The sequence below is a fragment of the Bubalus bubalis genome, chromosome 5 (genome assembly GCF_019923935.1).
Source record: "Bubalus bubalis isolate 160015118507 breed Murrah chromosome 5, NDDB_SH_1, whole genome shotgun sequence".
Lineage (NCBI taxonomy): Eukaryota > Metazoa > Chordata > Mammalia > Artiodactyla > Bovidae > Bubalus > Bubalus bubalis.
In genome coordinates, this window is record NC_059161.1 from 28,771,082 (window position 1) to 28,788,499 (window position 17,418).

Genomic DNA, 17,418 nt, shown 5'->3' on the forward strand with positions numbered 1-17,418 from the left:
AACATCATCTGCAGAGATCGGGTCATGGAGTCGGGCAGGGGGCGGGGAGACGGGTATGCAATGAAAGTGTGCCTGGAAACCACGCAGGCCGCAGGGGAGCAGCAGACAGGTGCCAGGGAGCTGTGAGCAGGGTCATGGGGGTCCATGGAAGGCTCTTGACAGCCAGTGATATGATCATATTTGCCTTTGGGAACCAGCCCCCGAGAGCAATGGAGAGAGGGCAGGCTGGGCGGCAGGGAGACTATGCAGGAAGCCTCTGTGGCCAGTTGTCAGGTGAGGTGTGAGGTCGGCCTGGGCCAAGCGGGAGGTGATGGGCCCTCCTGGAACGTGGCCACCCCCACCCCAGAACCCAGCTTGCTTTCTGTCCCCTTTGTGCACAGGCAACCAGCGTGATGAATGGAGGGTGGCAGGCATGGTTCCTGGCGACCCCGCTCTGGGGCTCTGTCTGTCACCGTGTCTGTGCACACAAACCACGCCCTGGGCCGGCCACTGCGACAGTTACCGGGACAGCAGAGGCCTGGCTGTTTGACCAGAGAGGCAGCAGCTGCCTCGTGGGAACATGAGGCCCAGCACCAGATCTAACTTTCCTTCCAAAGAACTCCCCCCCGGCCCACCTCCCAGCTCCCCATCCTGCCTCGGCCCCCAGCAGTCTCCCCGCCACTGGTTTCACTGGGGACCCAATCTTCATTTCTGCTGCCTCTCCTCTCTCGTCTCTCTCTTCCTGTGCTTTCACGGTGCGCACGTCATTTTTGCTCACTTCTCTCCCTTTGGATTATTAATGCCTCTTTGTTCCTTCCTGTCTCCCTCCCCAGGGTGTCAGCTCTCCTAGTTTTTCTTCTCTTTTGCCTCCTCTTGCTGCTGATGGCTATCTCAGTGCCCGGCACAGCGCCTGGCCCACAGGGCACAGATGGTGTCCCCTCGGGCATGGCGGCCTGTTCCCTGTCCCCACATGCCCTTGCAGTGCATTCCCTTCCTCCTTCCTTTTCTCCCGTGTGTTTATCCGTTTGCAAGATGGACCTTATAACCTTGGCAGTGACATTTTCAAGGCAGGCTTGGTTTTCCTGCCCTCTATTTCCTGCTGACTACCTAGAGGCATTCCCAGCCCAGTGATTTATGACAGTATCTACCAGGTAGCATCTTCTACGGCTATGTCCCAGGGACAGATTTGTCAGCTTTTCACCCCTGTGACGGTGTCCTTCCTTGGTCACACCCACAGTCACAGGCCTCTCTTAGCGACTGACTCTGACAAGCATCATCAGAACATTCCAGCCAAGGAAACAGACCCAGTAACCCTGGAATCAGGCCTTGTCTATCCCCGCAAGCTCCAGAACTCGCACTTGTGGCCTGACACTGCTGTCTGGGGGGACGTGGGTGGGGGATGCCAAGGGGTGGGTGGCTCTGTCAGCACCAGCTTGCCTGGGAAAACGGGAAGGTTGGGGGCCACTGGCTAATTTTATCTTTTAGTCATTATTTATTTAAAAAAATTTTTTTTTATCGGGCAAAAAGGGTATGCATTGGTTCATGTAGCAGAAACATTGGTAGGGAGGTATGAGGGCTCACCCTGGAAGGGCAGTGGAAACTGAAAAGGAGGAAGAAGACGAGAGGGTGGTACTCGGTCCTAGATAAGGAAGGGATTCATGGGTTCAAGTCTTGCTCACTCTGTGTCACAGGTCTCCTTTCTTCCATGCTGGGCCCCTCCTTGAGCAACCTCTCCCCTAGGAGGACCAGATGGCCACCAACAAGGAAACTACACCTTGTCCTTCCAGCATACCCGACAGGAGAGGGCCCCTCAGAAGAGGACAGGACTCCCCCAACCAGTAGTTCCTGAACAGCGGAGATCTGAGTCTTATTGGTCCTATCTGGGTTGAGGCCCCACCCATTGGCAAATAGGAAGATCTGATAGGCCAGACCTGGTCACACCTATTCTTAGAGCCAGGAGAAGGGGGTTGGGCACTCAGCATTGTGCACCCCTCTAGGAAATGGCAACCCACTCCAGTGTTCTTGCCTGGAGAATCCCAGGGACGGGGGAGCCTGGTGGGCTGCCGTCTGTGGGGTCACACAGAGTCGGACACGACTGAAGTGACTTAGCAGCAGCAGCAGCAGGTGTTACTGGGCAGCCTGGTTCCCCCAGTCCAGTGTGGTCCTTCCTCTGGACCTCCAGTGACCCTCTTTGGGAGTGACCAATGCAACAGGCTCTGGATCACTATTCGAAGGGTCCCTGTAGAGACTTCTGGAATAATAGGCACCACTCATGTTACCTGTTTGGGATTTTCCTATTTGATAGTGGAGTTTTATAAAGACAGGGCATCCCTGTGCGATGCCTGTCACCGGCTGGTTTCTCTGGTATGCCTGTTGCCATGTCCCCACGCACCTGGACTACTGCCTGGTGGGCTGTGGGTGTGCAGTTAGTGTTTGCAGAATCAGTGGCTGGAGGGGGACCACAGGCCTTGCTCCTGCCCCTCAGGGCCCACCCTCACCGGGCAGCACCATCCCTCCATCCCTGCCCAGCTTTCAGAGCCACTCAGCTATTTTATCATCATTATAATTATTGATGGTGGTGGTTACTCTTGTGACTGCTTCAGTTCAGTTCAGTCACTCAGTCATATCCGACTCTTTGCGACCCCATGGACTGCAGCACACCAGGCTTCCCTGTCCATCACCAGCTCCCGGAAGTTGCTCAAACTCATGTCCATCAAGTCAGTAATACCATCCAACCATCTCATCCTCTGTCATCCCCTTCTCCTCCTTCCTTCAGTCTTTCCCAGCATCAGGGTCTTTTCCATGTGCCAGTTCTTCACATCAGGTGGCCAAAGTATTGGAGCTTCAGCTTCAGCACCAGTCCTTCCAATGAACATTCAGGACTGATTTCCTTTAGGATTGACTGGTTTGATCTCCTTGCAGTTCAAGGGACTCTCCAGAGTCTTCTCCAGCACCACAGTTCAAAAGCATCAATTCTTCAGTGCTCAGCTTTCTTTATAGTCCAACTCTCACATCCATGCATGACTACTGGAAAGACCATAGCTTTGACTAGACGGACCTTTGTCGGCGAAGTAATGTCTCTGTGACTGCATGGCCATTGTTTTTGTTCAGCCTAGAAGTATCTCCCAACTCAGGGAGCAATGTTTTGTCTTGTTTTGTTTAAAAAAAAAACAAACAAAAAAAACACATTATTTTCTATTGGGGTGTAGCCAATGAACAATGTTGTGATAGTTTCAGATGAACAACAAAGGGACTCAGCCATCTATCTATGTGTATCTGTTTTCCTCCAAACTCCCCTCCCATCCACGCTGCCACATAACATTGAACAGCGTTCCCTGTGCTGTACAGAAGGTCCTTGTTGGTTATCCATTTTAAATACAGCAGTGTGTGCCCGTGCATCTCAGACAGCAGTCTTGATCACCCTCACCTGCTCTGCCTACCTTTGCTTCAGGGATAAGGTTCTGTGCCAGAATGCATGGTGTCACGATTCCTTAACTGATCCTCAGATCTAAACACCCTACAGGGTGGTCAAAGGGCTAGACCTGGCAGATACTTAATAAACCCCTGTGGTGTCCAGGCCCCTTGTGAGGCAGAGACAACATGTCAGAGCCCCTGGCCTAAGGGGACAGGGGACATGACTGGAACACCACAGATGTGCTGGAGACTATGACACCCACTGTGAGGCTGCTGGGTGGATGATCCAGGTTTGGATCTGGTCAGAGCCAGAATCTCTGAAACCCAGTTTTGTTTTGTTTTTTATTTGGTGCCTCAATTTTCAGTCTTAGTTGCAGCATGTGGGATCTAGTTCCCTGACCAGGGATCGAACCTGGGCCCCCTGCATTGGGAATTCAGAGTCTTAACCACTGGACCACCAGGGAAATCCCTGAAACCCCAGAGCCAGACTCTCTGACTGGTCACCACGCTCGGCCCTCTTCCCTCCTCTTACAGTGAGGAATGAGAGAGCAGCCATGGAGCATGCTGGTGATTTGGGTGACAAAGATGATATGTGACAGTGTCCAGCTCAGTTCCCCGGACCCAGGAAAGAGACTGAGTGTGGATGTTGGGTCACAACCCCTAACACAGTGCTGTGGCAGGTCAGAGAGGGACAGAGTCCTTGCACGTGAGACATGGCTTCAAGCAGCCCATGAGCCCTGGGTCCCAGGGGCTGAGCAAGGTGGGGAGGGGTGCAAGGTCAGCAGTCAGCCTGGAGCCTTAGTTTCTAAGCAGGTTACTTAAGACCCTGACTTGCGTCTGTCACTGAGTCGTCCTGGACACGCCCATCCCAACTGTCCATCATCAGCAAATCTCTGATTCTGATGTTGGACAAAGGACTGCTATATTCATGGAAGCAGCATGTAGATGTTTAAAAACTCACTCTTTAGAGCATGGCTTGAGAGCAGGTGAGAGGAAGGATTTTAGGGGGACTCTGGACTCAGACTGTCTGGTTCACAGCCTCGCTCTGCTACTTATTAACATGAGGCTTTGGGCAAATCACGTAACCTCTCTGGGCATCTGTAATGCAGGGAAGATGGCAGCATGTTTAGGAAGATTAAATGAGATAATCCAGGGTCAGAGTAAACATTCAATGCATGTTAGCTGTTCTTATCATGATGGAAAGATGCAAGCTTCTGAATCAAAAGGCCTTCTTGTAAAACGTGTAAAACCTCCCCCCATTTGTAATGACACACCTTGTCTATATCCAGGTGCTCCTGATACCTGACTGAGGATGCTTTTTCTGGCAGAGCATTGGTGAAAGGCCAGTGAACCCCTGAAATTGTATAGGAGAGTGCCTAGGTGCCCTTATGGTATGCTGAATAATGAAAATATGAGTGAACAGTGATCCTAAAGATGTCAGCTTCCTAATTCCAGAGCCTGTGAATGTGTTGCCTTATATGGTTATAGGGCCTCTGCGTATTCACCTTATCCAGACGGGCATGATGTAGTCACAAGAATCCTTGTGAGTGGGAAGCAGGAGGGCCAGAGTGAGAAGGAGATGTGACAAAGGTTGGAAGATGGGAGGAGGGACCAGAAGCCAAGGAATGCTGGCGGCCTCTAGAAGCTGAGCAGGCAAGGGACAGATTCTCTCCTGAACCCTCCAGAAGCAATAAAAACCCTGCTGACACCTTGATTTTAGACTTCTGACCTCCAGAACTGTAAGAAAATGAATTTGTGTTGCTTTTAAGCCACTATATTTATGGTAATTTATTATAGCAGCAACAGGAGAGGAATAGCCCTTCTCAGGGTTGGGGTGTGGGGGGTTGGCACATAGGTGTTCATCAGCTTTTCAGACTATGTTGACAGTCAGGTGATGAACAGTCACTGGTCCCCAGCATCTCACCTTGCTCTGGGAGCCCCCTGCTGGGTGTTACTGCAGCCTCCTCACCCCATCCTTGGGCGTCCATGATCTCATGAGCATATCTGAAATGCAGATGTATTTTTCATCACTGATTTAATCTCTGGAAAGGCCTCTGAGAAGCCCCATAGAATGTGTTAGTGCCTCAGTCATGCCCAACTCTTGAGACCCCATGGTCTGTAGCCCACCAGGTTCCCCTGCCCATAGAATTCTCTAGGCAAGGATACTAGAGTGGATAGCCATTCCCTTCTCCAGGGGAATCTTCCCAACCCAGATCTGCCTCATTGCATAAAGATTCTTTTACCATCTGAGCCACTGGGGAAGCCCCGGGGGTTCCTCAATCACAGCTATTACAGGTGCCCACAGAGCATGCCTCCCCCAGTCCTCAGTAGCAGCTGACACTGGCTTGGGGCCTCATCTCCAAGATGCTGCTGCCTGTCTGGACAGAGAAACGGGCTCTGATTCCAGCAGCAGGAGCCATGGCACTGATGTTATAACCCACTGGCCAGACCTTGGTCATATGGCACAGCTAGCTGCCAAGAGGCCGGATAATGCTGTCTTTACTCTGGGAAGCCATGGGAAACTGACCATCGGGAGTTTTCTTAACAGTGGAGGAAGGGAAGAGTGGATATTGGGAGCCACAAACAGGCAAAACAAAACCATCCTACTGAGTGTCAGGCTGGTGAGTTGTCACCTGCTCTCAGGAGGTGACCTATGCTTAGAGGTGAGCTGTGCCCTACGGGTGACATCTCACCTCAGCCATCTGAGTCTGGCACATCCCTGAAAAGCCTGGCCCCTTTCCCCGCCCTAAGCTGGGTCCTGATTGGCACTTACAGATCAGAGGGCAGAGAGGAAAGACAGCTGAGCTGCACACTCTGAGGCCCCCGAGAAATCGTTTTGCATCTCAGCAGTTTCACTGGGGCTTCCCTGTAGATGAGGAGGCCTCTACAGTAGATGACTGGGCCTCTGCAGGATCACCTGTTAACTGCAGAGGAAGCAGATGAGCCTTTTTCAGTTCCTGGGATGATCTTTTCAGTTCCTAAGAGACTTTAAAACCTGGGGCGGGGGAGGGGCTTTCCTGGTGGCTCAGTGGTAAAGAATCCACCTGCCAAATGCAGGAGACGCAGGTTCGATCCCTGATTCGGGAGGATCCCACATGCCGCCAAGCAACGAAGCCCGTGTGCCACAACTATGGAGCCTGAGCTCTAGAGCCCTGGAGCCTCAACTACTGAGCGCACGCACCACACCTACTGAAGCCCATGTACCCTAGAGCCCATGCTCCACAATGAGAGAAGCCACTCCAGTGAGAAGCCTGCACACATGGCAACAAAGAGTAGCCCCCGCTCACAGCAACTAGAGAAAGCCTGCTCAGCCATGAAGGCCCAGCACAGCCAGAAAGAAATAAAAAGCCTGGGGGAGTGGGTGGTGGTGAGTGTGGGCTAATAACATGCTGGGGAAATCCAAATGTCATCCTTCCCTCTCTGCACCATGTCTTGACACTTACTGTATACCCAGCATAGTACACTTAACATGAATGAGACAGTCACTCCTCAACCCTGTGAGGTTAATTCTGTCTGTTCTGATCACCTCTAGAAAGAGACGGCTTTCACTCCGACCCTTGCACTGATTATGCCTTGGCCTCTCTGCAGAGTCAGGGAAGCAGCCCAGCCCTCACAGGGAGAAGACGTTGGAAAGCATGAATGAGCTATGTCGTGAAGGTACTAAGCTCTAGGCCAGGGGTAGTTCTTGTTTTGTCTCCCAACGTGCAAGAGGTGTCAAGGCCCCCAAAGCAAGCCCCCTTCCCCAGGCTGTTTTTGTCCTTCCCCTCTCCTGCAGGCTGCCCTGTTTTAACCTCTATTCCAGTTTTATGATTAAACATTGGTGTCAATTATTTACAGTCTGTCCAGATGAGTATCAGGGTTCCAGGGGACTGAGTGACTCACACGGGGGAAGTTAGTTCTTATGGAGGGGAAATGAGAGGAAGGAAAACAAGAAATTCTACTTCCTGGCCGCGGAGGCTGAGGTCGGCCTAGGCAGGGCTTCCGGTGGATGGGGTATAGGGACGGGGCTCTCTGTTGGAGTGTGGGGACTGAGAGACCATGGGTAGTGGGGCATGCTAGCTCTGGAGTCAGACATAACCAGTCTGAATCATTACTGTGCCATTCGCTGTGTGTCTTAGAGTAGGTACCTTAACTTCTCTGAACTTCAGTTTCTTCATCTGTGAAATGGAGATTATTCTAGATACTTTCTCATTAGAGTTTGGGGAGAAAAAGCAAGATAGTAAATAATAAATTAAAATGTAGTTATATTAAATAGCAATGATAAATTATCAATATTAATGTAAAATATTCTAAATTTTATAAATAAAATATTACATGAAATTAATTTGTTGTTGCTATTTAGTCAGTAAGACATGTCTGACTCTTTTGCGACTCCATGGACTATAGCCTGCCAGGCTCCTCTGTCCATGGGATTTTCCAGGCAAAAATACTGAGAGAGTCGATTCCTAGGCAGATTGATAAGAAGTTCAGGGTCCCCAAGGAGGAGAAAGGGGTCTGGAGCTCTCGAAATGGAGATTGGGAGTCTGAAATTCTTAAGGAGGAGAAAAGGACAAACATTTTTTTCCTCTGCATTCCTTCAGATCAGATCAATCGCTCAGTCGTGTCCGACTCTTTGCGACCCCATGAATCGCAGCACGCCAGGCCTCCCTGTCCATCACCAACTCCCGGAGTTCACTGAGACTCACGTTCAAATCAGTGCTGCATTCCTTAGTCTTAGTCAATTACACAACTCAGTTTAAACTCTGTACTAGGGATGATACAACAACAATGTATCTGGCTGGAGGACAGTTTCTCCTTCCTGAAAATCTTCTGACTAATTCTGATATCTTAGAATGTATATTATGGGAGTGGGTCTGGAGGATCTTTCTATTGTTAAATTCTAATCTTGTTATCCTAAAATGTAAATTGCTGGAGTAGGTCTGGTAAAATTTTCACAGACTTGAGACATTCTTTTGATTCATTGTAATAACTAATTAAAAGGTATATAACTCCATTGCTAACACTAGCAAGGGGGTACTCTTTCTGCCCCCTTCTGATGTCTATGTCAGAAGCTTTCTCTATCACTTTTATATTTTAATAAAACTTTATTGCACAAAAGCTCTGAGCGATCAAGCCTCGTCACTGGCCCCGGATTAAATTCTTCTCTTCCGGAGGCCAAGAATCCCGGCATCTTTTCCTGGGTCAGCAACAACCTTTCAGTACTGCACTGGGTTGCCATGCCCGCCTCCAGGGGATCTTCCAAACCCAGGGATTGAACCCAGGTCTCCCACATTGCGAGTGGATTCTTTACTGTCTGAGCCACCAGGGAAGCCCAAGAATAGTGGGGTGGTAGTCCACTCCAGTACTCTTGCCTGGAAAATCCCATGGATGGAGGAGGCTGGTAGGCTGCAGTCCATGGGGTCGCAAAGAGTTGGACACAACTGAAGCAACTTAGCAGCAGCAGCAGCAGCCTATCCCTTCTCCAGGGGATCTTCCCAACCCAGGAATCGAACCAGGGTCTTCTTCATTGCAGGCAGATTCTTACCAGCTGAGCTACTGGGCACTTGGTAAGTGCTTAGGAAATATTTAAGGGTGTTGCTACAATTCCAAAATGTAACTGCTGGAGAAAGAATTGAGTGTGTCAGGTGATTTTCTAAAAAATCAGAAGCAGGTAGAGACAGGGAGCTGGAGATGGCGGCTTTGGCTAAAATGCTGCCAGTGGGAATCACTGGTGGAAAGTGGAGAGGAGGGAGTAGGGAGGGGGTTGGACGGCTCAACTGTGTTCCCAAAGGGCTCTTGGCAGAAGGTTTGGGAACCACTCCTATGGAGGCAACATTGCTGTAGCTAAAAAAGAAAATGTCCACATATGGGCAGGATAAACTTTCTCAAACTGTGTCCTAATCTCCAGAATCAGAGCCAGTCTGATAAAGGCCTGGGAACAGGGAGGGTTTGGATCTGCAGGATTCATCGGCCCTCAGAGGTCTGTCTCCTCCACACACCTCTGTTTGGTTGTTAAAACCCCCTCACAGAAAGACTACATAAAATAAACATCTGCCTTGCTTTGGCCTCACAGTTTAGGAACTTTAGCTTTGAGCCACCAGGAGAGCCTGCTGATACAAGCCTGAGAGTGTTTGCCTTTTATCACACTTTCTGTCCAAGCAAAGTTAGAACAGGTGCTGACTTGGCTCACGAGCAGAATCGTGGGTTAACCTGTAAACCAGGTCAAAGAGTGCCAGGATGCCCAGCCTCCCTCCAACCCAGTCCCACAAGGAATGGGTGCAAAATTCACCAAGTGATTGGTTTGGTCAAGAGTAAGGAACTGTGCCTGATTAAACCAACTGTTAGGTAAGTAAACAGCCCAAGTGTTGGCAGGTGCCATAGAACATGAATGCTGCTTGTATTCATTTCCTGTGGCTGCTATAAGGAACTACCACCCCAAACTTGGGGATAGAAAACAATGCAGATTTATTCTCTTGCAGTCAGGTTCATGGGCTAAAGTCAGAGGGGCTAGTTGCTTCTGGAGGCTCGGGAGAGAATCCCAGTCCTTGTCTTTCCCATTGTAACAGCCCAGGGAGGTAGATCCCAGCGTGGTGGTGGTGGTGGTGGTAGTTCGGTCGCTAAGTCGTGTCCGACTCTTGCAACCCCATGGACTGTGGCCCGCCAGGCTCCTCTGTCCATAGGATTTTCCAGGCAAGAATACTGCAGTGGGCTGCCAGGGGATATTCCTTCAGGGGATCTTCCTGACCCAGGGATCGAAACTGCATCTACTGCATTGCAGGTTCCTGCATTACAAGGGGATTCCTTACTTCTGAGCCACCCGTCCCCTCTTACAGATGAGGCAACAGGAGGAGAGGGGTGAGAATTCACCTTTCTAGGTAATGATTCAGTAGCAGAGCTGAGATGCAAATGCATCTTTGGCCCAGAGCCCACTCTGGGAATCCCACCACGTGGAAGGTGGAGTTGACCCTTGCAGTCGCCGTCCATAGTCCCTGATTTTAGAAGTTCTCCCCTCAGCCCTCCTCTACTATGTGCTGCAAAATGACTCTTGAGAAGGAAGAACCAAAGGACTCTAGCTGGTATCCAAAACAGCCTGCTACACAAGGACAAACGGTGTGTCCAGACTGTGCCCAGGTTCACACGAGCCTGTCTGGCAGCCGGGGGTGAGGGGCAGTGAGGTGAGATTCGCTCCAGGCTCTCGTCTATCCCCCTAGTCCTCCCACCTTCCCAGACTCGGAGCTGCACCTCGGATGCCTGCGCTTCTGATCCCCAGAAGGTCAGCTGTGACGTCTCACTTCACTTGCTCCTCGTGCCCAGAGGATAGCCTCAGTGGTGGGACCACAGACCCAGCCCTGCTGCCCTGCCTTGAGTGGAGCTCATCGGGCTTGGCTGAAAGGCTGCTTTTCCATCACCCCACAGATGAGGAAGACCTGAACAAACAGCTGGGCTCAGGGCCACCACCTCTAAGCTATGAGGCCTGGGACAAGTTTCTCAACCTCTCTGTGCCTCAGTGTATTCAGTGATGATGTGGACAAAGGTGGGGACCACCTCGTCTTGTCGTGGGGCGGGATAAATGAGCTCACTTGTGCAGAGCGCTTAGTGTGAGCCTGGCATGCAGTCAGTGTCCAGGAAGCAGCAGCAGATATTTCATAGTTGCTGATGGTGGGCTGGGGCTGAAGTCTGGGAGGCCAGGTAGGCTGGTCAGTGCCTGTGTTCAGCCCTGCTTGCCAGAGCAGGAGGCCATTGTTGGCGCATTCCCAGAGCCTGGAGAAAGAGTCAGGCTCGCTTTGATGGTGACAAGAGCTCTCAGACTCCATCCTGGCAGGGAAACACACAGAGATATCACATTTCCCGAGAAATACTGAGTGTGGCGGGAGCCCTGGAGATCAGGTCCTGGTGCCAGCCCTGTAAGTAGGGTCACATTCCAGCTGCCTGCTTAGTTTGTCTAAGTTTCTTGAGAAACTTAGACAAAAACTTAGTTTCTTGACACTGAATCAAGGTCCCGAAGAAAAGATACCCGGTTTGTTAACTTGCTCCTTCTGTTTATGGCTCCTGGAGTCTTCAGAATAAGTTAGTCTTCCTTAATTTCACCAACACTTAGTGGATTAGCAACGAGACTGAGGACATCAGACCTTATAAAAATCACTGATGTCTTATGTGGGGGAGGGGAAGCTGCCTCTTTTCTCTTCAAGAAGTGGTGCATCCTGGGAGGTGTCTGCTCCCCTTTATATATATCTGCTCCCATATATATGTATGCTTAGTTGCTCATTCATGTCCAACTCTTTGTGACCCCATGAACTGTAGCCTGCCAAGCTCCTCCTCCATGGGATTCTCCAGGCAAGAATATGGGAGTGAGTAGCCATTCTCTTCCCTAGGGGATCTTCCTGACCCAGGGATTGAACTCCGGTCTCCTGCATTGCAGGTGGATTCTTTACCATCTGAGCCACCAGGAAAGCCCATCTCCTCCCCCATCTCTGTGCAGTTTTCCAGACTCAGCCCTTCCCACACGACACTTTATCTCCTCCTGTCCCCAGACTTTGCCCCAGTGAAGTTTACAGATGCCTCCAGGCCCTGCAGAGCTGCTGCTTTATCCTCCTCCTTCCAGCCCCCTTCAAAGTGAATTGGTTGCTCTTTCTATAGGCTCTTTGGATATGCCCTGTTTTAGCAGTGCTGGGTAGTGATGAAGAGCATGGGCTTTAGAATCAGATATAACCTACTCCTGCCTTGTACTAGCAATGTGGCGTCTGACCAGTTATGTTCCCTCTCTGAACTTCACTGTCAATGGAACTGCTGCTGCTGCTGCTGCTGAGTCACTTCAGTCATGTCCGACTCTGTGCGACCCCATAGACGGCAGCCCACCAGGATGCCCCGTCCCTGGGATTCTCCAGGCAAGAACACTGGAGTGAGTTGCCATTTCCTTCTCCAATGCATGAAAGTGAAAAGTGAAAGTGAAGTCGCTCAATCATGTCTGACCCTCAGCGACCCCATGGACTGCAGCCATCCAGGCTCCTCCATCCATGGGATTTTCCAGGCAAGAGTACTGGAGTGGGGTGCCATTGCCTTCTCCGTAAATGGAACTAATAACTATTAAATGATTGGGCACGGAAAGATCTCAACAGAGGGCCTGGCACAGAGTCGGCATTCAACACACGTTCCCTCTCACCTGATGCTGACTTCCCTTCTAAGAAGAAGAGTAACCTGTCTTTCTGCTGGACTGTGAAAGTAGTCTCACCCATCTGTGCATCCTCCAAAGCCCCCGGCGCACAGTAGGGACCCATGAGTTGTTGGGGCTAGATTCTTTAAAAAGCCAGTTTAAAAGAAATGCACACCTGTTACCCCTGATGCTTTGGTGATAAAGTATCTCCAGGGGTCAACTGTACATCGCCCATTTCTGGCCTATGTGCACCCCCTCCCCCCTCGCCGGGAGTGGCCCACAGGGACTAGGCCTTGTGGGAACTGATGTGGTATAAGGGGAAAGAAGTGGGCTTCAGAGTCAGATTTGATTGTGCATCTTGACTCTGCCGCTTTCAGCTGTGTGGCCCAGGGCAAAATGCTTAACCTCTCTGAGACTCAGAGGTCCTGGGGCTAATCCTCTTTAAAAGGCACCTCTGAGGCTTGGATGCCTTTAGAAAGGGTACCTGTCTCCTTCTTGAACTGTTCCTATTATTATCCTTACTCTGTCTCTCAATGCACTCAGTACCCTTTCTTTTTCATTATCCTATCAGCTCTCTCTGGCTCAGGCAGCCCTCCCCGCTCCTCTGCCTTTATGACTCATTTGCACAGTGCTCTTCATTTTTTCCCAAGTGCACAGTCTACAAGAACCTGTCCTAAAAGAACAGGAACCTGACACTCTCTGACCTTAGGGGAGATGGCCTGAAACTCCCAGGAGGGACAGGGGCTGCGGCAGAGGTTGCTCAGAGCCTTTCTTCCAGCCCCCACCCCCTCCCCGCGGCAGGGGACTGGAGCTCAGTGACAAAAGTGATTGTGAGCTGAAACTTGGCAGAAAGGGCCTCACTGAATTCTTCCTTTGTGACGGAAATGTAGCACAGCCTGGTCCCTTCGAATGGAGCCGGGGATCCCTTTCCCAATTATGCAGCTTGGCAGAGAGAGGTTGGGGCGCAGGGAGAATGGTCAAGGAGCCTCTTTGTCACGGGGGCTGGTTATGCTGCCAGACACCTCCGACTGCTGAGATCTCCTCCCCCGGGTAGGCTGGACACTTCTGGAACTGTGTCTTCCAGGGCCAGAGAGCAGAGCTCAGAGGCCACATGAGGGTCCAGAGCACAGCCTAGGTTTCTAAACTGTGTTCCAGAGAATTGCTGGGATTCAGCGGGAGAGGGGCAAGGGAAGGCTTGCCCATCAACACTTGGGACACTGTGCTGTTTCAGCCAGAGCAGTGCTGTCTTCTGTTGTTCGATTTTATTTAAATTGTTATCTCTATACTGTCTCTAGGGCTTCCCTGGTGGCTCAGCTGGTAAAGAATGCAGCAGACCTCTTGCAATCAGGAGACCCAGGTTCAATCCCAAGGTCAGGAAGATTCCCTGGAGAAGGAAAATGGCAACCCACTCCAGTATTCTTGCCTGGGAAAATCCCATGGATGCGGGGGTCTGGCAGGTCCACGGGTTCACAAGAGTCAGACACGACTTAGCAGCTACAGCACCCCCACATACAGTCTCTGTCTATACGCTGAAAAGGGAAAGCGGAAGTCGCTCAGTCGTGGCCGGCTTTTTGCGACCCCATGAACTATACAGTCCATGGAATTCTCCAGGCCAGAATACTGGAGTGGGCAACATTTCCTTCTCCAGGGGATCTTCCCAAACCAGGGATCAGACTCAGGTCTCCCACATTGCAGGCAGATTCGTTACCAGCTGAGCCACTAGGGAAGCCCGCGTCTGTATAGAAAGAGATTCTAAGTGTGGACTGGTGATAAGTATCCACCCCCCTCCACAACTTGGGGCTCAGCCAGGTGAGCACTCAGATGTCAGAGCCATGGTGGGGCTCAGCCCTCTCTTCCCCTCAACTCTCCAGGGAAATCCCTTGATCTGGCTGTAGCTAGTTAGCCAAGGATGTGTGTGGGAATAAAGACAGCAGATGCCCAGGTTGGAGGAGCAAAGCTCAGGGTGCTCACCTACCTGCTAGGAAGACCAGGGGCCAGCTGAAACCTCAAACCCCACCAGGAAATACTGACAGAGTCACTGTCTTGGGTCAGAATGGAAGTCGCATTTAGCCTGGGTGACTTTCCTGTGTTGTTGGGAAATCATTTGCATAAGGACATAAGACTTGGATATCCTGAAAATTAGCTCTATCTAATCCTGTCCCCCTCGGTGCCAACCTTGGACTAGGCATTTTCCCTAATGGATACAGGATATCAGTTAAACTTTTTAACTTGCTAGATAGTCATTCATTCTACAATAGTTATTAAGCACCTGTTAATAACTAAGAGTTAATAACTAAGTCTGTTAATAACAAGACTGTGCTACAGTCTTGACACAAGGTGCCGAGTGCTGGGTATACAGAAACGAACAAGGCGAATGGGACTTTTCTGTCAAGGCATTTACACTCCAGTGGGGAGACAATAGGAAAGCAAAGCAAGGCTGTTGTAGACTGAGGTAACATCATCCATCCATAGGAAGGAATGTCATAAGGACCAAAGCATGGGGCTTGAGAGTAGCTGGGTAAGGGAGAGGATAGTATAGTATGATCAAAGAAATCCTCGCTGAGGAGGTGGCATTTGAGCTAAAAGACAGAAGCGGTAAGGAAATGGATAAACAAAAAAGACAGGTAGATGGGAGGGAGGTTCAAGAGGGAGGAGACATATGTATACCTGTGGCTGATTCATGTTGATGTATGGCAGAAAGCAGCACAATATTATAAAACAAATATCTTGCAATAAAAAAAATTTTTAAGAGATTTTAAAAAACGGTGGGGGAGGAAGTTTATAAAAGGAAGACTAGAAAAATAAATACATCATGCTCAAATCCAGAAAAAAAAAAAGACAGGTGGAAGAGTTTCAGGCATCGGGAACAGTAAGTGCAAAGGCCCTGCAGCAGGATGTGCTTAATGTGACTAGAAACAGACAGAAGCCCCCTTAGGTTGGTGAGTCAAGAGATAAGATATGAGAGAGGCAAGAGCCCAGTCCAATCTGGTGGGATTTGAAGGCCACAGCAAAGGAGTTCGAATTTTATGCTAAGAATAATGGAAAGGTATCAACCCTCAGAATCTTCTACTGTAAAATAGTCCAGCCAATCAAAAGAGTATATATAGGTGTATATATATGTGTGATGTTTAATGAATAATTTAATGAACACCCAGGTACCCTTCACTATTCCTCCTCGACACCATTTCTCACTCCTCCAGGGAAATACCTGTTGTCCTCAATTTTAATTCATAATTTTGCCTTTCTTCCTAACAATTACAGAGATAAAGCAATACATTGCCTGGTTTTGAACTATATGCTTTCCTGTTCAACCTCACATGTTGTCAGAATGGTCCGTGCTGGTGCATGGAGCTGTGGTTTATTCCTTTTCTCTGCTGCATCGTACTCCAGTGGACCATAACTGCATAGTCAGCTACTTTCAGGGTTTATCTTTTCTCCTGGGACATGACATTATTCAATTTTCTAATGTTGAATCAACTATGCATTATTGGGATAAACCTTTTTGAAAAATGTGGTTGGATTCCATTTACTGATATTTTGTTTAGGATTTTTGTTTCTGCACTGGCAGATCAGCTTCACCTGTCATTTTCCTTTCCTGCCTTGTTGCTTTTGGGGTCAAGATTGCACATTCCTCATAAAGTGACCTGGGGAGTGTTTCTCCTTTTACTCTCCAGAGCACTTGTATAGGTTGGAGAAACCCATGGAAAGATTTCATCAGTGTGACTGCCATATCATCATCCTTTTGCAGCCCCACTCTTGTTAGAGTCTTGGCTTCTTTTGATATAACTTTTCTTGCATGTGCCTTCTCCCCCAAAAGCAAAGAAAATACGTGCCTCCCACATGAGTACCTCAACTTGACATGCTCACAGCGTTCTTAGAAAGCTGCTTTTCTGGTTTTTTACAGGTGGGTCCTTAACACAAGATTTTAGCATGAAGAGTTGTCAACTGCCTCCCCAGCTAACCACAGGTAGGTGCCTCTCTTAACTGGTTCACAGCTTTCTTGAAAACCTAAATACAGGATCATTCATTCATCTCTTAGGGCTGCCTCGAACCTGAGCTGTGATGGACCCAATTCCTGGGTCCCAAGGTGAGTCTGGGCCAGCTGGGCCCCCAGGCTGCTCACCAAGGCTGCTCTGTTTTAAGGACATCTTGGAAACTATGTGGCCCAAATCCTCTAAGCACAAAATTAGCTTCTTTCCATCATTTTTGAAAGGGAAAGAACAGCATGCTAAATATAACGTGGGTCAACAAGCCAGAAACAAGATAAATAGCCACCAGCTGCATGTTGGGGAGCTGGGTCTCCACGCCCCACAGTGAACCTTCGAGGTCTTGGTTTCCAGAGGGTGGGAGGAACCAGCAAAGGATCTGAAGCTACCGTTGGACACAAAACCCTGCCGCAAACCCAAAAAACAATTGCCTTCATTTTGTTTTCTTTTTTGAAAAACAACACATTTCTGTGTTTTCTAGTTATTACCCTCCCAAGAAGAAAAAGAAAATAAAAACCATTCTGACCCCAGCACCCAGAGAAAATAACTATAAACATTGTGACTTGTATCATTTGAGTGTTTTGAAATTTAATATAACACATTCTGTGGTGTCTCTCCCAAGCTTTTATTCCCCACTATCATCCTTTCTTTTCAGATGTTCTTTTTGTAGTGCTCCCCCACCCCGCCACTCCATAAAACTTTAATACCAGATAGGCTGAGTATCTATGTACCATGGAGGACCACAAACTTTGTAACAATTAAGATTATTTTACACCATCCCCAAGAGCCAATTTTCCCCCCTTGTGGGTGAGCTCACCCCATGGAGAATGCAGGCTTTAAATAATATTAAATAACAAACCTTCCTGTAGGAACTCACTGTGTGCTGGTCACATACTGTTCTGGGTACTT

At 49.4% G+C, this 17,418-nt stretch overlaps 1 protein-coding gene and 1 non-coding gene across 2 annotated transcripts in view; one reads left to right on the plus strand and one right to left on the minus strand.

The window, feature by feature from the left end:
• TMEM51 (transmembrane protein 51) overlaps positions 1–17,418 on the plus strand; it is a 61,918-nt gene that overhangs the window by 35,762 nt on the left and 8,738 nt on the right. The window contains exon 2 of the mRNA XM_045165683.1: positions 16,428–16,490. The gene's annotated coding sequence lies outside the window, so the exon portion shown is untranslated. The remainder of the gene's footprint in view (positions 1–16,427; positions 16,491–17,418) is intronic.
• Positions 3,785–3,857, minus strand: TRNAG-CCC. The gene has a single exon. It is a non-coding gene; the product is annotated as a tRNA-Gly (tRNA).